General features: G+C 44.9%; 1 protein-coding gene across 1 annotated transcript in view; it reads left to right on the forward strand.

Annotated features, from left to right (window-relative positions):
• The first annotated feature begins 548 nt into the window (after positions 1 to 548).
• Positions 549 to 25849, forward strand: part of LOC126355159 (hatching enzyme 1.2-like) — an 83285-nt gene continuing 57984 nt past the window's right edge. The window contains exon 1 of the mRNA XM_050005367.1: positions 549 to 669. The gene's annotated coding sequence lies outside the window, so the exon portion shown is untranslated. The remainder of the gene's footprint in view (positions 670 to 25849) is intronic.

Below are 25849 nucleotides of genomic sequence, written 5' to 3' on the forward strand. Positions count from 1 at the left end.
GTGTGAATGCTCTGAAAAGCTAATTATTTGCATATCACAGCATCTTCTTCCTGTCGGTTAAATTTCGCGTCTGAAGCACGTCATCTTCGTAGTGTAGCAATTATAATGGCCAGTGGTGTAGTTGTCATATAAACTTGTACTACTTTGGTAGGCGTGGACTTCGTATCTATCTTGGCCACAATAATTCGTTCACTATGCACGTCATCTTCGTAGTGTAGCAATTATAATGGCCAGTGGTGTAGTTGTCATATAAACTTGTACTACTTTGGTAGGCGTGGACTTCGTATCTATCTTGGCCACAATAATGCGTTCACTATGCTGTTCGTAATAGCTATGATCCCTTAACAGTTCCTTGTGGGCTTCTTGGCGGGAGGTGTCCGCTTGCGATGACGCACTGGAGGTCCGCAGATGAGCGCACAGATACATTTTTAAAAATCCAGCTCGGATGCAGATGAGGGAGCCCCGTGCTTTGTTTTTGTTCCCACGCAGAAGCGGCGGTCGCGTTTCTGTGGCAGGTCGGGTGGCTCGGCGGCGCAGGTCGCCTACACCTGCGGCAGCCCAGCCGCAGCCGGCAGGTCAGTAACCAGGCAACACCGGCTCGCGGTGTATCGGACCGCACGCGCAGACCAGTCCGCCAGCCGCCGCCTCCACGGACGCATCGGATCGCAGGTCAGTGCACGCCAGCGCACGGTCCTCGCCGCCGTAGCTTTTTGCAGGGCACACGCTCCCACTGGCCTTTAAAATGTAAATGGTTTCAGACAATGTAGCTGATGAGAAAAGTGCTCTCAGGTCGAGCATTAATACACAAGTGTGATCAAAAAGCAACGGTAATTTTTTTTTTAATTTTGCAGGTTGTGTACTACCGATTGTCAAAATATATATATTTTTTTATCTTCTTGGCACACGTGTTCCTGATAAACGTTTGCATTTCACCTGTTTTGAACAGTTTATTGTTGTTGCTGAGCTCTCAATGCTACTCTATCCTGTGCAAGCTTCTTCATCTCCCAGTACCTACTGCAACCTACATCCTTCTGAATCTGCTTAGTGTATTCATCTCTTGGTCTCCCTTTACGCCGCGCGGGATTAGCCGAGCAGTCTGGGGCGCTGCAGTCATGGACTGCAGCTGATCCCGCCGGAGGTTCGAGTCCTCCCTCGGGCATGGCTGTGTGTGTTTGTCCTTACGATAATTTAGGTTAAGTAGTGTGTAAGCTTAGGGATTGATGATCTTAGCACTTAAATACGTGCTATGTGGACAAGGATCTAAAAAATACCACATTATAATGTGTACGAGGAGGAAGAAAATATAGCAGACTATAGCAAACGTTAAAACTTGCATAAAGTTGTACGAAATGTTATCGACACACTTGTGACAGCGCTTCTGGAATTCACTTTTCGTTGCGGTGTTCGTCTCCTCCAGAGATTCTGTTTTTATCTCAACAGTGGTGGCAAAATGACGTCCCTTCATGGCTCCCTTCAGGTTTGGGAATAAAAAAAAGTCGTAGGGGGCCATCTCTGGCAGATAAAGTTGCTAAGGCAACATAACATTCAGTTGCGAACTGGAGCTTTATCACGATGCAGTTTTACTACAATTCGGGTCGTTTTCTTCGGTTTGCTTCACGCAAACGGCGCATAACTTCCAGGTATTATTCCTTCACACACACGCCCTCTCCCTCTACGATTTTTACCTTCCACACTACCGTCCAATACTAAATTGGTGATCCCTTGATGTCTCAGAACATGTCCTACCAACCGAGCCCTTCTTCTAGTCAAGTTGCGCCACAAATTTCTCTTCTCCCCAATCCTATTCAATACCTCCTCATTAGTTATGTGATCTGCCCATCTAATCTTCAGCATTATTCTGTAGCACCACATTTCGAAAGCTTCTATTCTCTTCTAGTCTAAACTATTTATCGTCCATATTTCACTTCCATACATGGCTACACTCCATACAAACACATTCAGAAACGATTTCCTGACACTTAAATCTATACTCGATGTTAACAAATTTCTCTTCTTGAGAAACGCTTTCCTTGCCATTGCCAGTCTACATTTTATATCCTCTCTACTTCGACCATCATCAGTTATTTTGCTCCCCAAATAGCAAAACTCCTTTACTACATTACGTGTCTCATTTCCTAATCTAATTCAACATCAACGGATTTCATTCGACTACATTCCATTATCCTCGTTTTGCTCTTGTTGATGTTCATCTTATATCCTCCTTTCAAGACACTGTCCATTCCGTTCAACTGCTCTTCCAAGTCCTTTGCTGTCTCTGACAGAATTACAATGTCATCGGCGAACATCAAAGTTTTTATTTCTTTTCCATATATTTTAATACCTACTGCAAATTTTTCTTTTGTTTCCTTCACTGCTTGCTCAAAATACAGATTGATTAACATCGGGATAGGATACAACCTTGTTTAACTCCCTTCCCAACCACTGCTTCCCTTTCGTGCCCCTCGACTCTTATAACCGCCATCTGGTTTCTGTACAAATTGTAAATAGCCTTTCGGTCCCTGTATTTTACCTCTGCCACCTTTAGAGTTTGAAAAATTGAAAGAGAGTATTCCAGTCAACATTGTCAAAAGCTTGCTCTAAGTCTACAAATGCTAGAAATGTAGGTTTGCCTTTCCTTAATCTTTCTTCTAAGATAAGTCGTAAGGTCAGTATTGCCTCACGTGTTCCAACATTTCTACGGAATCCAAACTGATCTTTCCCGAGGTTCGGCTTCTAGTAGTTTTTTCCATTCGTCTGTAACGAGTTCGCGTTAGTATTTTGCAGCAGTGACTTATTAAACTGCTAGTTCGGTAATTTTCACATCTGTCAACAACTGCTTTCTTTGGGATTGTAGACAGTCGAAAAGGTTGTACGTGTTTTGGGGTGCTTGCCGAATTTTTACTTTCGAAACAGTTGGATCAAACAATCTGCAATAAATTTTGCTTGAAAAATGGAATCAAGTACAGCACCAGTTTCGAAATGTTGACTGTGGCTTTTGGCGAATCTACTATGAGTAAGACAAGAGTTCGCGAATGGTATAAATGTTTCAAATGGGGTCGGGAAGCAGTTGAAGACGACGACTGCCCTAGACATCCTAGCACATCAATTACTGACGACAATGTGGAAGAAGTAAAGAAACTGATTCTGGAAAATCACCGAATCACGATTAGAAAGGTAGCTGAGGGTGTCAGCAAATCCTTTGGCTCATGGAAAGCAGTTTTTTCCGATGCTTTGGGCATCAAACGTGTAGCAGCAAAGTTTGCTCCGAAAATGTCATATTTCGACCAAAAACGACGTCGCCTAGACATCGCTAAGAAATTGTTGAATGAAGTTGATATCGACCCAGAAGTACTACAGAGGGTTATAACAGATGACAAAACATGGGTATACGAGTATGAAACAGAAACCAAGTTCTGATTGTCCAAATCGTAACTGCCTGAAGAGTCAAGACCGAGAAAATTCCGTCAAGTTCGATCACATATGAAGGTTTTTCTCATTGTTTTCGTCGATTACAATGAGATAGTGCAACATGAGTTCTTACCTTATTGTCGTACGATCAATAAGGAATAATACCCGGAAGTTATGCGCCGTCTGCGTGAAGCAGTCCGAACGAAACGACCAGGATTGTGGGAAAAACCACTGTTGGAAACTGCATCATGATAATGCTCCCATTTGTACCTCAATGTTAAGTTGCTTCAGCACCTTTATCTGCCGAAGATGGCCCCCTACGACTTCTTTTTATTCCCAAGGCTGAAGAGAACCATGAAGGGACGTCATTTTGCCACCACTGATGAGATAAAAACAGAATCTCTGGAAGAGCTGAACACCACAACGAAAAGTGAGTTCCAGAAACGATTACATGATTGAAAAAAGCGGTGTTCAAATGGCTCTCAGCACTATGGGACTTAACATCTATGGTCATCAGTCCCCTAGAACTTAGAACTACTTAAACCTAACTAACCTAAGGACATCACACAACGCCCAGCCATCACGAGGCAAAGAAATTCCCTGACCCCGCCGGGAATCGAACCCGGTAATCCTGGCGTGGGAAGCGAGAACGCTACCGCACGACCACGAGATGCGGGATAAGCGCTGTCACAAGTGTTTTATATGCGAAGGGAATTACTTTGAAGAGGACAATGTTTATGTTGACGATTAAATACCGATTCTTTTAGAAAAACAAAAATTCTCGTTATTTTTTGATCACATTTCGTCCAACTTTATTCAAGTTTTACTTTTTGCTAGAGTCTTATATTTTTCGTTCTCCTCGTACACTTTATAATGTGGTATTTTTTACATCCTTGTCCGCGTAGTACGTATTTATACTCTTCAGTTGGTTCGTGGAATTTGATGTTGGTACTTATTTTATTATGAAACCCGTGTACTGCGAGCCTTGTTACAGCTATCTGGTAACTACATTTTCTGGTCCAACTGCCATGTAGTATGGCTGGTGTGTTGTAGAACAGTAGGCCTGTCTCCTCCTTATTCCGGTCCACGAGGTTAGCCCAGCGGCTTTCAAACTTTTTGGATCCATGGCTCCCTTGACCTTGAACACCTGCGGCTCCTTTCGCACAATAAATCAGACTCGAAATATGGAGTGAATAAGCTTAAGTTTCGAAAAAACCAATAAGAGCAGTTGTTTCTTTACAAGCAGCTGGCGTAACAAATTTTAATCAACTTTTACTGTCATTACATATTACTCTTGCAACGAAAACAATGGCAAGGGTGAGCTTGGATCTTCATCATCAGTTCTTGATATCTCGGCACAAAATTGGAAACTGCGACTCGCATATCTTTCTCCACATTCATTCACGATCTGTATTTCGTATTGATGACTGTCAATGCTGAAAAACCTATCTCACCTAAGTAGGATGTTGCAAAGGGTATCTACCGAGCGGGTCTAGGTACTTCAGTCTGGAACCGAGCGACCGCTACGGTCGCAGGTTCGAATCCTGCCTCGGGCATGTCCTTAGGTTAGTTAGGTTTAATTAGTTCTAAGTTCTAGGCGACTTATGACCTCAGAAGTTAAGTCGCATAGTGCTCGGAGCCATTTGAACGTTTAGTGAAATTTACCACTTAGACCTCATGAAAGAATAGATTTATGCCTTTTGGTACTAGGGGACCTCGGTGAGTAAAATGGTGTGTTCAAGTATCATGAGGAGACTATTTACGAATCAGAGCCTGCAATCTGCAGTAACGCTCTCACACTATGACTTTACCCTGTACATAGGCTTATACAATTTTCCCAATTAATTTTGTTTTCTTCCGGAAGAGAGTGTAGTATTTTAGAGAGGTCTTTTCCTTTTGTTTCATTACTTATTTTCTTGCAGAAAAGTTGTTGTCATTTACAAAATCGCACGTAACAAATTATATGCTGTTATTAACTGCGGTTGTCTGTAGCGTCATCCAACTCCCTGTGCACAGTCATTGTCCTATCTGGACGGCTGGTAGCACTTTTGGAACTCACGAGTGATTCCTTCCAAAGATTTCATGTGACATTTTACAACCCGCCCCCCGCACTGTTCGACGGTTCCTGCCCGTCGATACATGATGTTCGCCTCATCTTGGTTTAGCAGTGGAAGTTGCTTAGCGTTTCAACCCCGCAATCACATCACCAACAGTCGACTTGGTCAGCCTTAGGAGTGTTAGAATTGTTCTTGATGAATTTGTTACTCTTGGTACATCCAATAACTAGTCCACGTTCGAAATCACTGAGCTCTTCTGACTGTGGCGCATACCTTTGTTAGTGCTTTTCTGCTGACAACGCAGTACTCCCTGCCTCCTTTTATTTATTTTTTATTACTTTTATTCCTGAAATAATTTCATTTTCTGGGGGTAGTGGCAGATTTTTGTGTCAATCGTGTAATTGTTTTAGATATTCTAAATCAACTTCAAGAATATATCCATGTTATGAGTTAAAACAGAATGTAAGAGAAACAGAGAACGAGTATTGGGAGGGGAAAGTAAAGATGAATAACTATCAAAAGAAATCTTCTTCATATTTTTGGGAGGCAGCAGGAGGCAGTAATAGAAGGGAAACTTGACAGTGCATGACGTTGATATCCGTGTCGGACAGCTGCTGCTGTACGAACGCGGATATATGTCTACGAGAATGATCTTTTCGTAATGTGAATTTTCCTTCACTGTACGGAATTCGAGCTGAAGGCAGCATCGCATCCTTCAATGTGTGATCTTACTGCCTGCTTTCAAGAGTCTCCTCATTTCTGTAAAGTACTCCTGCTCCTCTCGCAAAAATTAGACTCCAGCAGCAAATCGATAGTTGCCCACTTCTTCTTGTCACCACTACGTATTTTTCCCAGTTCTTTTTGTCATCGCTACGTATTCTTTTCGACGTCTAGTCCCTTGTAGACTGCAAATTACTGTTGGTTAGACGTTGCTTGTTTAAAACGCCTTCTCGTCAGTGAAAAGTACTTTGTCCCACATGCTCTCGAATGGAGTACACTGTGCTGCTACTTGCAGAAATCAAACTAGGCATCAAAAACGTAAAATTAAGGGGATTACACGAGGATAAGAGAAGTAAATCCGAGAAGTACAGCTTATAAGTAAGAAACCAAGACGCAAATTGCCACCTACGTGGATATTTCATAACACAAAAAGAACGTGGGACATGAAAAAAGCAAACGAATCTGGGTTACTCATCACAGATTTCGTCCACATTTATAGTATATTCAGGGCTTAGTCAGGGATGAAAGCAAATATGTGGTTTCTGTTCTTTCGGACATGTCCGAATCAACAGACACCACACTATAATTAAGGCGACGCTGGCCAATGATCCCTCCAGTGCAGATGCACACCACGCTCGAAATCTTGCCGGAATTGGCGAAAAGCCGAGAGTAATAAGGGTGATGGGTATGGGCACTATGTTAGTATTGCGTGGATAATGTAAATTTGGGGTTGACGGGAAATGGCTCTGAGCACTATGGGACGGAACTTCTAAGGTCATCAGTCCCCTAGAACTTAGAACTACTTAAACCTAACCAACCTAAGGACATCACAAACATCCACGCCCGAGGCAGGATTGGAACCTGCGACCGTAGCAGCCGCGCGGTTCCAGACTGTAGCGCCTAGAACCGCTCGGCCACCACGGCCGGCGGTTGACGGGGGGCGTGCTACAGTTGCCCGCACTGGTGCGATGACCTCTGCGTCGGGATGGATTACCGGTCAGAGCATCTGCCTACTCAGCAGGAGATCCCATTTCGAATCCCAGCCCGGCACAAATTTTCTACTCCCCCTATTGTTGTAAATGAGTGTCCACTAGCAACTAAATGTCAATAATTCTTTTGTGTCTAGAAATGAAAGCGACTGGAGCTCTAGATGGCTAAGCATTTAGAAAAAAAAATGCGCTTTTAACATGGGTCGGGCGAGACATGAACCATTTATATGGAGTATTTGCCAGGCAGCCATTGGCGCTGGGACAAAAGTAAAGAACGGTAATGTGAGGGGCGTGGTATCGAGTCCTTCTACGGCCAGTTTTTTATTTTCAATTTTTGTATTACTTACAATGCAAACAAAGTGAGATAATGGTCAAAATATTGTACACTCCTGGAAATGGAAAAAAGAACACATTGACACCGGTGTGTCAGACCCACCATACTTGCTCCGGACACTGCGAGAGGGCTGTACAAGCAATGATCACACGCACGGCACAGCGGACACTCCAGGAACCGCGGTGTTGGCCGTCGAATGGCGCTAGCTGCGCAGCATTTGTGCACCGCCGCCGTCAGTGTCAGCCAGTTTGCCGTGGCATACGGAGCTCCATCGCAGTCTTTAACACTGGTAGCATGCCGCGACAACGTGGACGTGAACCGTATGTGCAGTTGACGGACTTTGAGCGAGGGCGTATAGTGGGCATGCGGGAGGCCGGGTGGACGTACCGCCGAATTGCTCAACACGTGGGGCGTGAGGTCTCCACAGTACATCGATGTTGTCGCCAGTGGTCGGCGGAAGGTGCACGTGCCCGTCGACCTGGGACCGGACCGCAGCGACGCACGGATGCACGCCAAGACCGTAGGATCCTAAGCAGTGCCGTAGGGGACCGCACCGCCACTTCCCAGCAAATTAGGGACACTGTTGCTCCTGGGGTATCGGCGAGGACCATTCGCAACCGTCTCCATGAAGCTGGGCTACGGTCCCGCACACCGTTAGGCCGTCTTCCGTTCACGCCCCAACATCGTGCAACCCGCCTCCAGTGGTGTCGCGACAGGCGTGAATGGAGGGACGAATGGAGACGTGTCGTCTTCAGCGATGAGAGTCGCTTCTGCCTTGGTGCCAATGATAGTCGTATGCGTGTTTGGCGCCGTGCAGGTGAGCGCCACAATCAGGACTGCATACGACCGAGGCACACAGGGCCAACACCCGGCATCATGGTGTGGGGAGCGATCTCTTACAGTGGCCGTACACCTCTGGTGATCGTCGAGGGGACACTGAATAGTGCACGGTACATCCAAACCGTCATCGAACCCATCGTTCTACCATTCCTAGACCGGCAAGGAAACTTGCTGTTCCAACAGGAGAATGCACGTCCGCATGTATCCCGTGCCACCCAACGTGCTCTATAAGGTGTAAGTCAACTACCCTGGCCAGCAAGATCTCCGGATCTGTCCCCCATTGAGCATGTTTGGGACTGGATGAAGCGTCGTCTCACGCGGTCTGCACGTCCAGCACGAACGCTGGTCCAACTGAGGCGCCAGGTGGAAATGGCATGGCAAGCCGTTCCACAGGACTACATCCAGCATCTCTACGATCGTCTCCATGGGAGAATAGCAGCCTGCATTACTGCGAAAGGTGGATATACACTGTACTAGTGCCGACATTGTGCATGCTCTGTTGCCTGTGTCTATGTGCCTGTGGTTCTGTCAGTGTGATCATGTGATGTATCTGACCCCAGGAATGTGTCAATAAAGTTTCCCCTTCCTGGGACAATGAATTCACGGTGTTCTTATTTCAATTTCCAGGAGTGTATTTATTATTATTATTTTCATCAAAGGCATGAAATGGAAAGGCAATGGAATATTTGCGATTTCAAACAAATTTCCAAGAAAGGATTACACCGTACGTACAGCGTTCATAACGAATCTGCAAACAACTTTCCAACAAGGGTTGTAATTAAAGGGTACAGGACATCGTATTCTGTTAGTCCTCAGCAACTGCACGCAAACAGTAGCTTTTCGGTGTAGGTAAAATCGGGATATCGAGAGAGAAAACGAAATCACATCGCGAGAAGGTCGCATCAAAATACATTCCATTGCACGTCAGCAGCCATCCGCATCAGCATTTGACGAAGTAATGCATTAAGCGCGGTTTGCTGCCAAGCTGTGCAATGAGAGAGAGAGGTAGTGAAAGAGCGGAAGGTGGAGGAGAGAATCTTTTATGATTATGAACGTCTACAGAAAATAGAAAGCAAACATGTAATTGCAAAAATGCTTCGACAAGAACGTGTGCGAAATGCCGAGGCAATTACGGCTTCCCTGTTTTGACAAGCACTTGTAAATCATCACCTGCAAAATAATAAAAGTCTCTAATGTTATATATGAAATTCTGCCGTACACCTTACAATACCTTCCTGGAAATTTATTGACAATTCAAAATTTTCCTTTCCCTTTTCTTCATTATTTCGATTCATCTACAGTGTAAGTAAAGCTAAAATTGAAACAAGAAAAATAAAAAAAACTTTTGACTTTGGGATTCAGTCCTACGGACCTCGGATTACCGTTCTGTACTCTTTCCGTTGTGCCAGCCTGCCTAGTGACTACGCAAACAGGAGAGCCTCATGTCTGTCCGACGAGCGCATTTTTTTTTTTTTTTTTTTTTTTAACGCGTCGCCGTCTAGAGATTCCACTTCTGTCACTTTCATTTCTGTCCAAGCCCTGCATACACCATAAATCTGGACGAAACCGGTGATTACGAATAGGCGCGATCCCTTGTAAGAGGTGGTGATGTTTGCTTTTTGGGGCCCTCAACTGTGCGGCCATCAGCGTTCCGCCCTAGTAAGAGATGTAGGTCTGATCGTTCCGTGCTCGGTGTTGGATAGATCGGAGCATTTGTGTTTCTAATGGTCGGTTCCGTTAGACATTAGTGGAGCCATTATAATTTTACTGTAAGTAGCGCGACTTCATTGTACAACTAGGGTTACTGTTAGCGAAAAGTAGTTAGGCCCTTCCATTCGCCTAGTTGCGAGGCTAATGGGATGTTTAGCTTCCTAACTTTAACTGTGCTTCATACAGTGTTTAACCCGTCGTGTGCAGTTCAAGGCAGAGATGGTTCTCTGACTTTTTGTGCTGTTCTTTTCGTACTATGACTTGGGCTCACTATTCCGTGTTACCGTAAACGTGAACCAGGATGTTTATTTCAACATCCTCTGTGACCCACTACTGTCTTTCCCTCTAATATCTTCATTATGAATATGCCGTGGGCACTTCTGTCTTTAAAGATGACAACGGCCGTGTTCGCAGGGCTGTGCGCCTACGTTCACGGTTTGATGAACACACAAGCACCCTAACATAACTCGTCTGGCCTTGAACGTCACCTGATTCTAATCCCTTATCCCACTATTTGGAATGGCGACTGAATTAACATCCTCACAGTTTGGTAGTTCTATTGCTTCAGCTGAATGTTGTATATCGAAGGTCATAATCAAGACTAGACTGGAGGCAGTTTTACACGGTATTGGCGTGATGTCTCCTCGAAAGGAGAGGGGGGAGGTGGGGTACTAGTTCATTCTGATTGTAAGATGTATAGAGGGAATGCAAGGTTTGGACAAAAGTATAGAAATACCGCGAGAAATTCGTACTGGGAGACTACGAGTAAATGATAGATGAGTCTGTAGGTTGCGCTGTTGTATTTCACCACGAACGGCACCTGTAAAACGTCCTCGATACGTTGCATGGTCAGAACAGTATTCTGTGTAGTTTTGGGCGAATTATGTCTCAGCTAAGAGGATTCGAAAGTAAGAAAATTTTTCGTGCTCGTATGTATGGGTGCTTATGAATCAAAGGAGCCTAAGATTTTGGTGTTTGAAGAGGTACCGTATCTAAGATTTATACTTCATACATGGGGAGCGGGAAACCATCATCTGCTAAGTCACAACGCGGACGAAAGTGTGTGTTGAGCGATCGTGACAGACGGTCATGGAAGACCATTGCGAGGAAAGATGGGAGCTGCAAAAGTCACTACAGAACTCACGAGCCCTGTCAGCACCAAAACAACGCGAAAGGAGTTCAGTAAGCAGGGAATTGCAGGACGAGCTCGAATTCCAAAACCACTCATCACTGGTGCAAGTTTGCGTAACAGGAAAACGTGGTGCCGAAACAATAAAACCTACCTTATGAAGCAGTGGAAGAAAGTCATTTGGTCGGATGAGTCTTGTTTCACACTGTTTCCAACTACATCCCAAAAGTGAAACTTGACAGAGGGTGATATGGGCAGCAATATGGGCTGCATGGATTCTCTGCAAGGTTGCCAAGGATTCTGTGACCGTTTTGGCTTGATCAGGTCGATCCCACGGTACAATGCTTGTTCCCCAATGGTGCTGCTGTGCTCCAAGACGATAGAGCCCTGTTCACACAGCTCGCATAGTGGTTTCTTAAGCACTAGGATCAGTTGTCGAATCTCCATAGGTACCAGAGCAATCTATCTCCAGATGAGCGCATATTAGTGGTTAACCATACCCAGATGTACGCAAACATCGCAATACCCAAATCCAGCGAGACCTCACCTAGTGAAAATGAACAAATATGCAGAGATGGCGGTAGAAAGTTTGTGTTGGCCTTCATGCCAGTTTATTGAGCCTTTGTGGTGTACTTTGAAGAGAAGGGTGCGTGATCGCCTTCCACTTCCATCATCGTTACCTGAACTTGCCTCTATTCTGCAAGAAGAATGGTACTAATGTTACCTCAGAAACCATGCACGAGCTGCATTTATCCACTCCGAGACAAATGAAAGCTGGTTTGAATGCCAACCGATTTCCTACAACTTATTAGGCATGGTAATGTGTTGTGTTTTTGGTGTTTACGTATTTTTGTCCAACCTCTTGTAATGGTACTTGAATTACGTAACCATTACGGCAACTCACCTCAACCTCTCGATACCAGCAATATTCTACTGTGTTTCTGTAAAATAGTTAACATATTTCTGTGACAACATTCAGATTTGAGTTCATTAATGTAGAGGTACTTCGATACATCGATATGTACATATTGCAATAATGTTAGCCTATGTCCCATAGTGCTTCGAGTCATTTTTTGAACTAACTAGAAATCACAGAGGCATAAAGCACTTACTTTTAGTACAAAATAATACAAGCAGTGGAGCAGCAACCATTTGAAACAAAAGTAGGTACGTGTACGAATATACCCCGACTGGTAAAAAGTTACCTCGATTGACTGTAACCGCTTTGGCAATCCGTGCACGACTCACGGCCAGTCACAGACTTCCGCGTGTCGTCGTTCATGCGTCACAGTCTGCACCCATACACATTATGTTCAAATGGCTCTGAGCACTATGGGACTTGACATCTGAGGTCATCAGTCCCCTAGAACTTAGAACTACTTAAACCTAACTAACCTAAGGACATCACATACATTCATGCTCGAGGCAGGATTCGAACCTGCGACCGTAGCGGTCACGCGGTTCCAGACTGAAGCGCCTAGAACCGCACGGCCACACCGGCCGGCATATACACATTATGTAATTCCTGTACAGGGGAGGGGTTGAAAGCCGCTGCCTGGTATGGGCGGATAAATAGCGCAATGCAGCGCCGATGATGTTAAGAAGTGCGGACATGAATGCATACATGAAGAAATATTGCATCGTGATTTTCGTAACAACACAGGCACTGCAGTATCTCATCTTGTTATCATCTCTTAACATAAAATTTTTGTCACTGTTTATTTAAAGTCTGCAACAATAAAAATTGAAATTTAAGAAATAGCCGCTAGATAATCTCCAGTGAATAATTATAGCGCGAAATGCTGTGACAGCCAACCCGAATTGTGATTGGTTGAAATGAGCGGAAGAACTGTGGAACAATATATGAACAATAAAGTACTATCAACTTTTCAGTTCTGTACGAAAATTAATAAACTTACGGTTGTTTTGTCCAAGAATTAATTTTTTTACAGGATAGCAGAGTAGTTTTTGAAAAAAAACGCAGTAAAACATTTTCTGTTGGTTAGAAATAAGGTGACATGTTTTTTGAAAATTATTTTTATAGCGATTTTCGGGTTAGTCCAATTTTCTGCATGTTCATCGCTAAAGTTTAAATGCTCGATCAAACAGTATATTACTTTTACAGGACTGAGCACAATTCTGGTTTACAAAGTGCATTTTTTTGCGCGTCCAAAGATTTGTCGATGATTTTAAGGCACTGGTAAATAAAGTATTTAACGTATAAACAACGAAACGATAATAAACTGTGATAATCAATTTTTAATTACATCCAAATGCAGTGCTTAAATTGCTACGTTTTCCTACGACACAGTTTCATGTGCAACCGCGTGGTTTTTCGCACGTTAAACACGAACGATGAAAGATTTTTGCACACGCTTGTTATAATACCTTTTTTTATTTTAATCTGTAGCACTTTAACCGTCTCAGCTCTTGCGATTCGCGTAAAATCGTATTTTCTGTATAAATTTAGAACGCTGTCTCGTGACAACTGATGAAGCTTTCACAGACATCAGAACGATCATTATTTACGTGCATTTGCGTACCTACTTACAAAATTTGTAACGATTCGCACAAGTTTGAGACAGAGAAGTGGCGCGCTTCAGAAACCTCCCATAAAAACGTGTCTTTTGGAAGTAAAACCCAAATTAAGTAAGATATTTTTAGAACTGTTAAAACGTATCTTAGACCAAGATTCGATACACTGGTCGACCAAGTCTGAAGCACCAAGCTCGCTCCAATCCAGAATTCTTTAAGGGTGACTGTTTTTGCAACTAAAATCCGAACGGTGCAAATACAAATAGTACCATCAGCAGAGCATTAATGTCAGCCCGATTAAAAACGTTTGCAAAAGGAATTAATCGATTCGCACAATTTCTCTGGGCGGCAGCTCCGGTTCGTTGTTCATAACTTGCTTAATATACTGTAACATAGCTAAAATAAGCAAGTTTTCGAATGGATATACAAATGGCCGTTGGTCCGTGCTAAAGCAAAAAGTTTGATTCCATGTTCCTAGCTCAAATAGGAACCGAGCTTTTCAGACTATGAGATCGGCTGCATTGTGACCGCGCACGTTCTGGCACACGGATTTGAAACGCTCGGCCGATGTCGGTCGTCGTCGGAATCCACCGAAGTCGGTGCCACCGTGCAGGAAGCTTACAGCAACTTTTTTTTTTAGCACCTTCTGCTCTGATAGAGCTCATAGATAATTTGTATCTTGTTTTGAAATTTTCAGTTCAGTTTTTCATTCACGCCTTCGCAAACATTCCGACCCCCACATTTTTTCTATGTCCAGGCTGTTTTGCTCTCATGAACAACAGGGTGCACGCAATCCGAATAAACGAAGTTGTACGTTTCTGTGCCCCATCACACCGTATCGAATATAACTTAAGCAACTTTACTGCGGCAGCGTTAGCACAAAAGAAGCTTGTTATCCCGCGTTCTCTTCCGTTCGCTCCGGTGTAAATGCTTATTCGAAGGTACAAAACGAAAGTCGATGACGGTGCGTACTAGCGCAGTGGCCCACAGGCCGCATGCTTGTTGTTGTTGTTGTTGTCTTCAGTCCTGAGAATGGTTTGATGCAGCTCTCCATGCTACTCTATCCTGTGCAAGCTCCTTCATCTCCCAGTACCTACTGCAACCGACATCCTTCTGAATCTGCTTAGTATATTCATCTCTTGGTCTCCCTCTACGACTTTTACCCTCCACGCTCCCCTCCAATACTAAATTGGTGATCCCTTGATGCCTCAGAACATGTCCTACCAACCGATCCCTTCTTCTTGTAAAAAAAAAAATGGTTCAAATGGCTCTGATCACTATGGGACTCAACTGCTGTGGTCATTAGTCCCCTAGAACTTAGAACTACTTAAACCTAACTAACCTAAGGACATCACACACATCCATGCCCGAGGCAGGATTCGAACCTGCGACCGTAGCAGTAGCACGGTTCCGGACTGCGCGCCTAGAACCGTGAGACCACCGCGGCCGGCTCTGGTCAAGTTGTGCCACAAAATTCTCTTCACGCCAATCCTATTCAGTACTTCATCATTAGTTATGTGATCTACCCATTTAATCTTCAGCATTCTTCTGTAGCATCACATTTCGAAAGCTTCTATTCTCTTCTTGTCCAAACTATTTATCGTCCATGTTTCACTTCCATACTTGGCTACACTCCATACAAATACTTTCAGAAATGACTTCCTGATACTTAAATCTATACTCGATGTTAACAAATTTCTCTTCTTCAAAAACGCTTTCCTTGCCATTGCCAGTCTACATTTTATATCCTCTCTACTTCGACCATCATCAGTTATTTTGCTCCCCAAATAGCAAAACTCCTTTACTACTTTAAGTGTCTCATTTTTAGGGTTGTCATATCTAGCTGTGACCTCGTCAAGACATTCTCAGATGGGGATGGAGAATTGAAGTAAAAAATTATCTAATATAACTACTTTTTGTTTAGAGCTCAATTACATGGAACTTGTTGCGGCATAAGTAGTCGATACACCATATTTTTCCCTAAGATTTCATCTTTTTTAGCATGTCTTTTTTCCGTTCTACGTGTTTATAAAACTCCATGCAACTCAGCCTGTGGTTAATCTGACACTGTAAGATTGATTCCACAGTGCCTGGCAGCAGTCGATTTCTTACATCAGAGTCCGCAACTCGTAGTCTAGGGGCTAGTGTTGCTCCCTCTGGATCACGGGGTTCGATTCCCGGCCGGGTTCGAGATTTTCTCTGCCCGGAGACTGGGTGTTTGTGTTGTCCTCATCATTTCATCATCATTATCATTTGTGAGAGTGACTAGATTGGATTCTGAAAAGAAAATTGACTGTGTAAAAGCTGTGGCTTTGTACGGGCGCTGATCAACGTGCAGTTGAGCGCCCCACAAACCAAACATTATCATCATCATCATCTTACATCAGTCCATTGGGCGTTCGTATTACGTTAAGAGAGAATCATCTTACCAGATCACTATTCAAATGGGAACTGCCCGATTCTTTCACGTGGCGCTGCATCGATAGTTCCAGCCCCATACTACTGGAGAAATCTGGTATTTTCTAAAATGATGGTGCTAGAAAAATATGGCTCTGAGCACTATGGGACTTAACTTCTGATGTCTTCAGTCCCCTAGAACTTAGAATTACTTAAACCTAACTAACCTAAAGACATCACACGCATTCGTGCCCGAGGCAGGATTCGAACCTGCGACCGTAGCGGTCGCGCGGTTCCAGACTGTAGCACCTAGAACCGCTCGGCCACTACGGCTGGCGATGGTGCTAGATCTAAGAGGTGCTTGCATCGTCGATGAAGGATACACAACATGAAACGCCAACATAAACTTCTTGACATAAATAAAACTACTGAGGCTGCATTTACATGTTGTGCTAACAGAGTTCAGTACTTGAGCCAAGCTCGTAACACTACATTTGTGACCGTGTCCCATATTGCAATTACTGTTAATAATTAATGTAATTTACTACTGTATGTAGGTCACCAAGTAACAGAGATCGATCACGGAAGATGTGGTAGCGTAGCCAGACGGGAAAAGTGGCCACAGCATATTTTTTTGCCCAGCATGCTCAGAAGTGGTCAGACTGATTCGAATATACATCGCCATTGTTGTCAGTGAGACTGACAGAGCGTTATTTTCTAGTAGAATCTGTTTCGATTTTGAGTCGTATGATGTAAGTCATTTACTGTATGTTATTCTTATTACCTTACTTGTATACACTTTACTTGTAGTGATATCAGAGTTTAAACAGTGTCTTTTGGCCTACAAAGGTGACCCTTGTTATTTCCTTCAGTTTTATGGAATTTGCTATACAAAGCTGTCATCTAGCATTCTATCTCATATGACAATTTTGAATTAATTATCTTACATTATTTATAACGGTATCTGTTTTGTTACATGTGGGCCAATACAAAAGTCAGACTGAAAACGGGCTGGTGCAACTGCTTGTTATTCATTCAGATACTAGGGCGCGAAGATGCCTACAAAATGTGCCCCAAAATCAGAAAAACAAACATGCGATCTTGTTGCGATGGTACTGGCCACATTACCCGGGGCATAGATGCGCAAAACTGATCGCTGTATTGACCTTCAAATATACATGTAGTTCCTGTAAATAATTTTCTTTTTCACTTGGTGCGAGACTGATAACGTGTAGTTTCAAAATGTGTAAGTCATAATCCTCTTTCAGTAACCGTGGTTTGCTGTAAACGTTTCCTTCGACTGGCCACTACACCTCCTCTTCTCGCTGTCGTCATGCTTATGCGGCCCAAGCTTTTGCCTTCTGTCAATATTGGCTCTTGAGCAAAAAAAGGCTCACGACCACTGCACCAGTGAAGTCTCTGCGCATTGGTTGCGAATGCGCATTGTGTACGCTCCGGTGTAACGGGGGCTATAGAAAACACACACACACACACACACACACACACACACACACACACAATGTAAGTTAGGCAGGACCGCTACGGAACGCGACCTGGGTTGCCTCACCCGGCACCGTAAACGCGGCTCACTTTACGTTAGCACGCCTGCATAGTAATATGTTCCGGGCGTTCACCTGCGTCTCAAGGTCATCGCAGAAACCGCCTGCGGCGCTGCACCTCTTCTGTTATAAGAGGACTCGTTTTCGCGGTGTTCACCCTGATAGCCGGTTTTGCTATCCTCAATTACATCCTTAGGAATGACACAGACGTTAATCTGTTTGCCTCGTCCGGTTTCGTTTCACAGCTTCAGCTTGCTGAATATAGTAATCTGTATCCGAATACCAGACTACTTACGCAGTAACCTGATCGTGTTAATTTGACAGGAAAGTATCACTGAAATCTGGTTTCGCAGGCCAGAGCGGACCAGGTTGTGGAAAGGGGCCCAAATCATTTGCTGTTAGTTGCACAAACACACAAACTTTTTATTATTAATCACACATGCCCTTAAAAGAATTCAGAAACAATACAGCTGAAGGCCCGAACACAAGTTATTAAAATTGCCTTAAGGAATACACACGGCTGAAGGCCTTAGTTACAAAATAGAAGAACTGAGGGCTTAAGGCCTCGATAACAAGAATTTCAGTAGAGATATTTTAAAAGGTTTTAAACAAATGACCTTTCAAATTTTAATTTAAGACGGCTGAAGGCCTTATCTTAAAATATTTCATGTAGAAGTTCAGCTGAAGGCCATATACTGAACATTAAAACAAACTACATTAATACACGGCTGAAGGTCTCGCACAGTACTTGAGACTAAAAGAAAATCACAATCCAAAACAGTGGTGCCCAGAAGTGTTCCAAGGGTCGGCCTGGGAAGGAAACTCTAACATAAGTTTAGGAGAGACAGGCAGCCAAGCGTAATACTAAATAATTGGATGGCAACACGACCTAGGGACGGCTGAAGAACCAACCAACAACCTAATCAATTGCCTTCCACCCGACCAACGGCACGCCAACCGAAAACATCAGCGAGGACGAAGATACCAGCAGCACTACGTCTTCAAAATTGGCGTTTAAATACAGCCAAGGCACAATACCCACTCAAAAATATAAACTAACAGCAAGGCTGTCGAACTACACGCCATGTCGGACAGCATCAACACGGCGAGGAAACAAACACTCGCTGCTCTGTCCCAACCGACCGACTACCTACTCCAGTACGCAGACAGCATTCATAACTGCTCAGTGGAAATCACAGAAGCTACACACAGTTCCACGTAAACACTTGCAGCAAGAATTGCGACAATCCTGAAACCAGTCACTTTCTAACAACAAGGAGAAACCACAAGTCGACACACAGAGTTTCCATAAGCGGTCGGCGACCAAATGCACGTCGTCCGATGAAACGACCGACCAAACGACCAACCAAGGTCCTCCCCACCCAAATTATATGTGTCGGCGACGGTCGGGCGAGTCATGGCTGTCCGGAACTCACTGCAGCTCCATCCCGACTCCCTTGATGTCCGTTCGGAACTGGGAGACACGGCTCGTACCCAACCATGCAGAGGGAACACTTGCCCATTGGGCACCCAACCTCTCTGCAAAAGGAAGGAACCGACCCACGTCCTGCAAGATGACCAATTGAAGGGGCCCAGAAGCGGTCGGAAGACCAAATACATGTCGCCCGATGAGACGGCCGACAGAACGACCAACCAACGATCGTCGCTGATCAAGTCTCCTTCCGTCGGACACTACATGTGTGTCCCCAGTGGTCACTGGCTGTGCAGACCTCGCTGGAGTTCCATCCCGACTGAACTCTGACAGACCACGACACGTAAATACTAGCTGCCGCTCCAGCGGTAGTACGACAGTGCACTGATCGATAAGCGCTGCTGCCGCCACTCACGGGCAAGCAAACCAGCAACTTAGTGACGCCAGCAAATTGAATAAGAAGCGAGAGTGCGGCACCGCAAAGACGAGCTGTCAAGCAATAAAGGGCATAAACGCGAGCCGAGCACGGCTCAGTCACCTTTGCACTATCGTAAGGAACTGCAGAAATACTTGTCCAAAATGACCACTCCGTGCAATAAGTGGCAGCTCTCTTTAAATGTCGATAAGTATAAGGTAATACCTACGAGAAAGAACCATACAGTATTTGATTACAAGACTAGTGAGCATTTCATGCGTGTCACGCCATAAAAGTACACTCCTGGAAATGGAAAAAAGAACACATTGACACCGGTGTGTCAGACCCACCATACTTGCTCCGGACACTGCGAGAGGGCTGTACAAGCAATGATCACAGGCACGGCACAGCGGACACATCAGGAACCGCGGTGTTGGCAGTCGAATGACGCTAGCTGTGCAGCATTTGTGCACCGCCGCCGTCAGTGTCAGCCAGTTTGCCATGCCATACGGAGCTCCATCGCAGTCTTTAACACTGGTAGCATGCCGCGACAGCGTGGACGTGAACCGTATGTGCAGTTGACGGACTTTGAGCGAGGGCGTATAGTGGGCATGTGGGAGGCCGGGTGGACGTACCGCCGAATTGCTCAACACGTGGGGCGTGAGGTCTCCACAGTACATCGATGTTGTCGCCAGTGGTCGGCGGAAGGTGCACGCGCCCGTCGACCTGGGACCGGACCGCAGCGACGCACGGATGCACGCCAAGACCGTAGGATCCTACGCAGTGCCGTAGGGGACCGCACCGCCACTTCCCAGCAAATTAGGGACACTGTTGCTCCTGGGGTATCGGCGAGGACCATTCGCAACCGTCTCCATGAAGCTGGGCTACGGTCCCGCACACCGTTAGGCCGTGTTCCGCTCACGCCCCAACATCGTGCAGCCCGCCTCCAGTGGTGTCGCGACAGGCGTGAATGGAGGGACGAATGGAGACGTGTCGTCTTCAGCGATGAGAGTCGCTTCTGTTTGGTGCCAATGATGGTCGTATGCGTGTTTGGCGCCGTGCAGGTGAGCGCCACAATCAGGACTGCATACGACCGAGGCACACAGGGCCAACACCCGGCATCATGGTGTGGGGAGCGATCTCCTACACTGGCCGTACACCTCTGGTGATCGTCGAGGGGACACTGAATACTGCACGGTACATCCAAACCGTCATCGAACCCATCGTTCTACCATTCCTAGACCGGCAAGGGAACTTGCTGTTCCAACAGGACAATGCACGTCCGCATGTATCCCGTGCCACCCAACGTGCTCTAGAAGGTGTAAGTCAACTACCCTGGCCAGCAAGATCTCCGGATCTGTCCCCCATTGAGCATGTTTGGGACTGGATGAAGCGTCGTCTCACGCGGTCTGCATGTCCAGCACGAACGCTGGTCCAACTGAGGCGCCAGGTGGAAATGGCATGGCAAGCCGTTCCACAGGACTACATCCAGCATCTCTACGATCGTCTCCATGGGAGAATAGCAGCCTGTATTGCTGCGAAAGGTGGATATATACTGTACTAGTGCCTACATTGTGCATGCTCTGTTGCCTGTGTCTATGTGCCTGTGGTTCTGTCAGTGTGATCATGTGACGTATCTGACCCCAGGAATGTGTCAATAAAGTTTCCCCTTCCTGGGACAATGAATTCATGGTGTTCTTATTTCAATTTCCAGGAGTGTATTTACGAGTAATTCTAAGAAACGATACGAAATAGGACGATCGCAAAAATTACACTGCCTGACAGTAAAACTTAGGCACCAATAAAAAAAAAAAGTCGGATGCCAATGTAGCTTCGTACAAGTACGGTGGGTATGTAAGAAGTCAGGGTTGAAATTCTCTGTTAAGGGTAGAACGGCCACCAGCGTATACCATGTTAGTGTTGTTCGTGATTGCTATTGTTAGCAGGCCTGGTATAGTATACAATGAAGTGACAAATGTCATGGAATAGCGACATTCACATACGCAGATGGCGGTGGGATCGCGTACCTAACATATAAAAGGGCAGCGCATTGGCGGAGTTGTCGTTTGTACTCAGGTGATTCATGTGAAAAGGTTTCCGACATGATTATGGTCGCACGACGCAAATTTACAGTCTATGAACACGGGATGGTTGTCTGAGTTAGACGCATGGTTCATACCATTTCGGAAATGTTTATGGAATTCACTATTCCGCGATCCAGAGTGACAAGAGTGTGCTGAGTATACCACATTTCAGGCATTACCATTCATCGCGGACAACGCAGTGGCCGACGGCCTTCACTAAATAACCGAGAGCAGCCGCGATTCATGGACTTGTCAGTGCTAACAGACAAGCAACACTGCGTGAAATAACCGCAGAAATCAATGTGGGACGTGCGACTAGGACAGTATGGCGAAATTTAGCGTTAATGGGCTGTGGCAACAGACGACCTTCTCTGTCTCGTGATGACTGGGTGTTGTGTGATGTCAGGTTAGTTAGGTTTAAGTAGTTCTAAGTTCTGGGGGACTGATGACCGTAGTCTCATAGTGCTCAGAGCCATTTGAATCATTTTTGAACAGACGACCGACGCGAGTGTCTTTGCTAAAAGTACATCAGTTGCAGTACCTCTCCTGGGCTCATAATTCTATACGTTGGACCACAAACGACAGGAAAACGTGGCCTGGTCAGGTGAGGCCCCATTTCAGTTGGTAAGAGCTGATGGTGGAGTTCGAGTGCGGAGCAAACCCTATGAAGCCACGGACCCAAGTCATCAACAAGGCACTGTGCAACCTAGCAGTGATTTCATAATGGTGTGGGTTGTGTTTACAAGGTATAGACTGAGTCGTTCGCACCAACTGAACCGATCATTGACGTGGAATGATAATGTTGGGCTACTTGGAGACCATTTGGAGTCGTTCATGGATTTCATGTTCGCAAACAACGGTGGAATTTTTATGAATGAGCCATGTCACTGGGCCATGTCACTATTGGTTTGAAGAACATTCTGGACAATTGGTGTGAATCCCATTGAACATTTATGGCACGTAATCGAGAGATCAGTTCGTGCAATAAATCCTGCACTGGCAACGTTTTTGAGATTACGGACAGCTATAGAGGCAGAATTGCTCCTTATTTCCACAGGGGGCATCCAAAGACTTGCTGAGTCCATGCCATGTCGAGTTGCTGCAGCACGCCACACAAAAGGAGATGCGACACAGTATTAGGAGGTATCCATGATTTTTGTCGTGTCAGAGTATAACGGCATGAATAGCGTCAGATGCTGAGTGAGCACTGTGAAGGACAAGGAGATATCACGTACTCATGTAGTACAGCGTTATCAGGACCTGACTAAGTCAGAAAGGGTCCTCATTGTGGATATCTACTTGACCAGCTGATCGAAACGTGCAGTATCTGCATTCATGGGATATTTGGATATGACAGTGGCCTGATCTTGGACTGCAACGAAACGTGAGGAAGTGGAAAACAGCGTGAATGTCACTCGGTACCGATTGCTCATTAAGCACGCAGATGTGGAAGCATGTGCAGTCGCCTCACGCGCCAGCACGAGGCGCTCATTCGACAAGTGCGGAGCAAGCGGCGAATGGCCCTGACACGCGGTCAACACATGTGACAAGCAAGCTATGTGTGTCATACCGTGTCAGATACGTGACACTGATGTGTCACGTGTGTGTCTCTACAATGAGAGAAGTGAGAATAATTAGCAACTTGGCACCATGTCTTCTGAAACATTTTTGGTTTTACTCAACTTCCTTAACATTAATTAACAGCCCCCCCCCCCCGCCTCAAGAACCATGGACCTTGCTGTTGGTGGGGAGGCTTGCGTGCCTCAGCGATACAGGTGGCCTTACCATAGGTGCAACCACAACGGAGGGGTATCTGTTGAGAGGCCAGACAAATGTGTGGTTCCTGAAGAGGGGCAGCAGCCTTTTCAGTAGTTGCAGGGACAACAGTCTGGATGATTGACGAATCTGGTCTTGTAACAATAACCAAAACGTCCTTGCTGTGCTGGTACTGCGAACGGCTGAAAGCAAGGGGAAAACACAGCCGTAGTTTTTCCCGAGGACATGCAGCTTTACTGTGTGGTTAAATGATGGTGGCGTCTTCGTGTGTAAAATATTCCGGAGGTAAAATAATCCCCCATTCGCATCTCCGTTCGGGAACTACTCAGGAGGACGTCGTTATCATGAGAAAGAAAACTGGCGTTCTACGGATGTCAGATCCCTTAATCGAGCAGGTAGGTTAGAAAATTTAAAAAGGGAAATGGATAGGTCAAAGTTAGATACAGTAGGAATTAGTGAAGTTCGATGGTAGGAGGAACAAGACTTTTGGTCAGGCGAATACAGGGTTATAAATGCTGTTGTGGTCTTCAGTTCTCAGACTGGTTTGATGCAGCTCTCCATGCTACCTTATCCTGTGCAAGCTTCTTCATCTCCCAGTACTTACTGCAACCTACATCATTCCGAATCTGCTTAGTGTATTCATCTCTTGGTCTCCCTCTACGATTTTTACCCTCCACGCTGCCCTCCAATGGTAAATTTGTGATCCCTTGATGCCTCAGAACATGTCCTACTAACTGGTCCCTTCTTTTTGTCAAGTTGTGCCACAGACTCCTCTTCTCCCCAATTCTATTCAATACTTCATCATTGGTTATGTGATCTACCCATCTAATCTTCAGCATTCTTCTGTAGCACCACATTTCGAAAGCTTCTATTCTCTTCTTGTCCAAGCTATATATCGTCCATGTTTCACTTCCATACATGGCTACACTCCATACAAATACTTTCAGAAACGACTTCCTGACACTTAAATCTATACTTGATGTTAACAAACTTCTCTTCTTCAGAAACGCTTTCATTGCCATTGCCAGTCTACATTTTATATCTTCCAACATCCAAGCCCGAGGCAGGATTCGAACCTGCGACCGTAGCGAATAGAATTGGGGAGAAGAGAGATTTGTGGCACAATTTGACTAGAAGAAGGGATCGGTTGGCAGGACATGTTCTGAGGCATCAAGGGATCACAAATTTAGTATTGGAGGGCAGCGTGGAGGGTAAAAATCGCAGAGGGAGACCAAGAGATGAATACAATAAGCAGATTCAGAAGAATGTGTGTTGCAGTAGGTACTGGGAGCTGAAGAAGCATGCACAGGATAGAGTAGCATGGAGAGTTGCATCAATCCATTCTCTGGACTGAAGACCACCACAACAACAACAATCTGTAGATATAGGTTGTGCCCAGAAATGAAAGTGACATAAGCAGTAACTCCAGATGGCCAAGTGTGCAGAAAAAAAATGCATTTCTGGCGCGGGTCGGGCGAGGCACGAGTCATTTATTTATGAGAACATTGTTTCCTAGCAGTTGTTGGCTCAGCGGGAAGAGTAAATCATGGAATACTTCTAGACAAGCTCAAGTACTGTGGTATGAATGGAACAGTGCTCAAATGGTTTACATCATACCTAACTGGAAGAGTGCAGAAAGTTGAAGTAAGCAGTTCAGATAACATGCAAAAAACTGGTGATTTCTCAAACAGGGGAACAATCAAGAATGGGGTGCCGCAAGGTTCGGTCTTGGGTCCTCTGCTGTTCTTAATATATATTAATGACTTGCCATTCTATATTTACAAAGATGCAAAGCTGGTACTTTTTGCCGATGATACAAGTATAGCTATCACACCCAACAGACAAGAATTAACTGGTGAAATTGTAAACGATGTTTTTCAGAAAATCATTAAGTGGTTTTCTGCAAATGGGCTCTCATTAAACTTTGACAAAACACAGCATATACAGTTCGACACAGTAAATGGAATAACACCATTAATAAATATAGACTTCGATTAGAAATCGGTAGCTAAGGTAGAATATTCAAAATTTCTAGGTGTATGCATTGATGAGGGGTTGAACTGGAAAAAACACACTGAGGATCTGCTGAAACGTTTGAGTTCACTTACTTATGCTATTAGGATCAGTGCAAATTTTGGAGATATACATCTCAGTAAATTAGCTTGCCACGCCTATTTTCATTCTCTGCTTTCGTATGGCTTCATATTCTGGGGTAACTCATCATTGAGTAAAAGAGTGTTCATTGTACAAAAGCGTGTAATCAGAATAATTACTGGAGCTCATCCAAGATCATCCTATAGACACTTATTTAAGGGCTAGGGATCTTCACTGTAGCCTCACAATATATACAGTCACTTATGAAATTTGTTATTAACAATCCGAACGAATTCAAAAGTAATAGCAGTGTACATGGCTACAACTCTAGGAGAAAGGTTGATCTTCACTACTCAAGGTTAAATCTAAC

Source organism: Schistocerca gregaria, chromosome 3 (genome assembly GCF_023897955.1).
Source record: "Schistocerca gregaria isolate iqSchGreg1 chromosome 3, iqSchGreg1.2, whole genome shotgun sequence".
Classification (NCBI taxonomy): domain Eukaryota; kingdom Metazoa; phylum Arthropoda; class Insecta; order Orthoptera; family Acrididae; genus Schistocerca; species Schistocerca gregaria.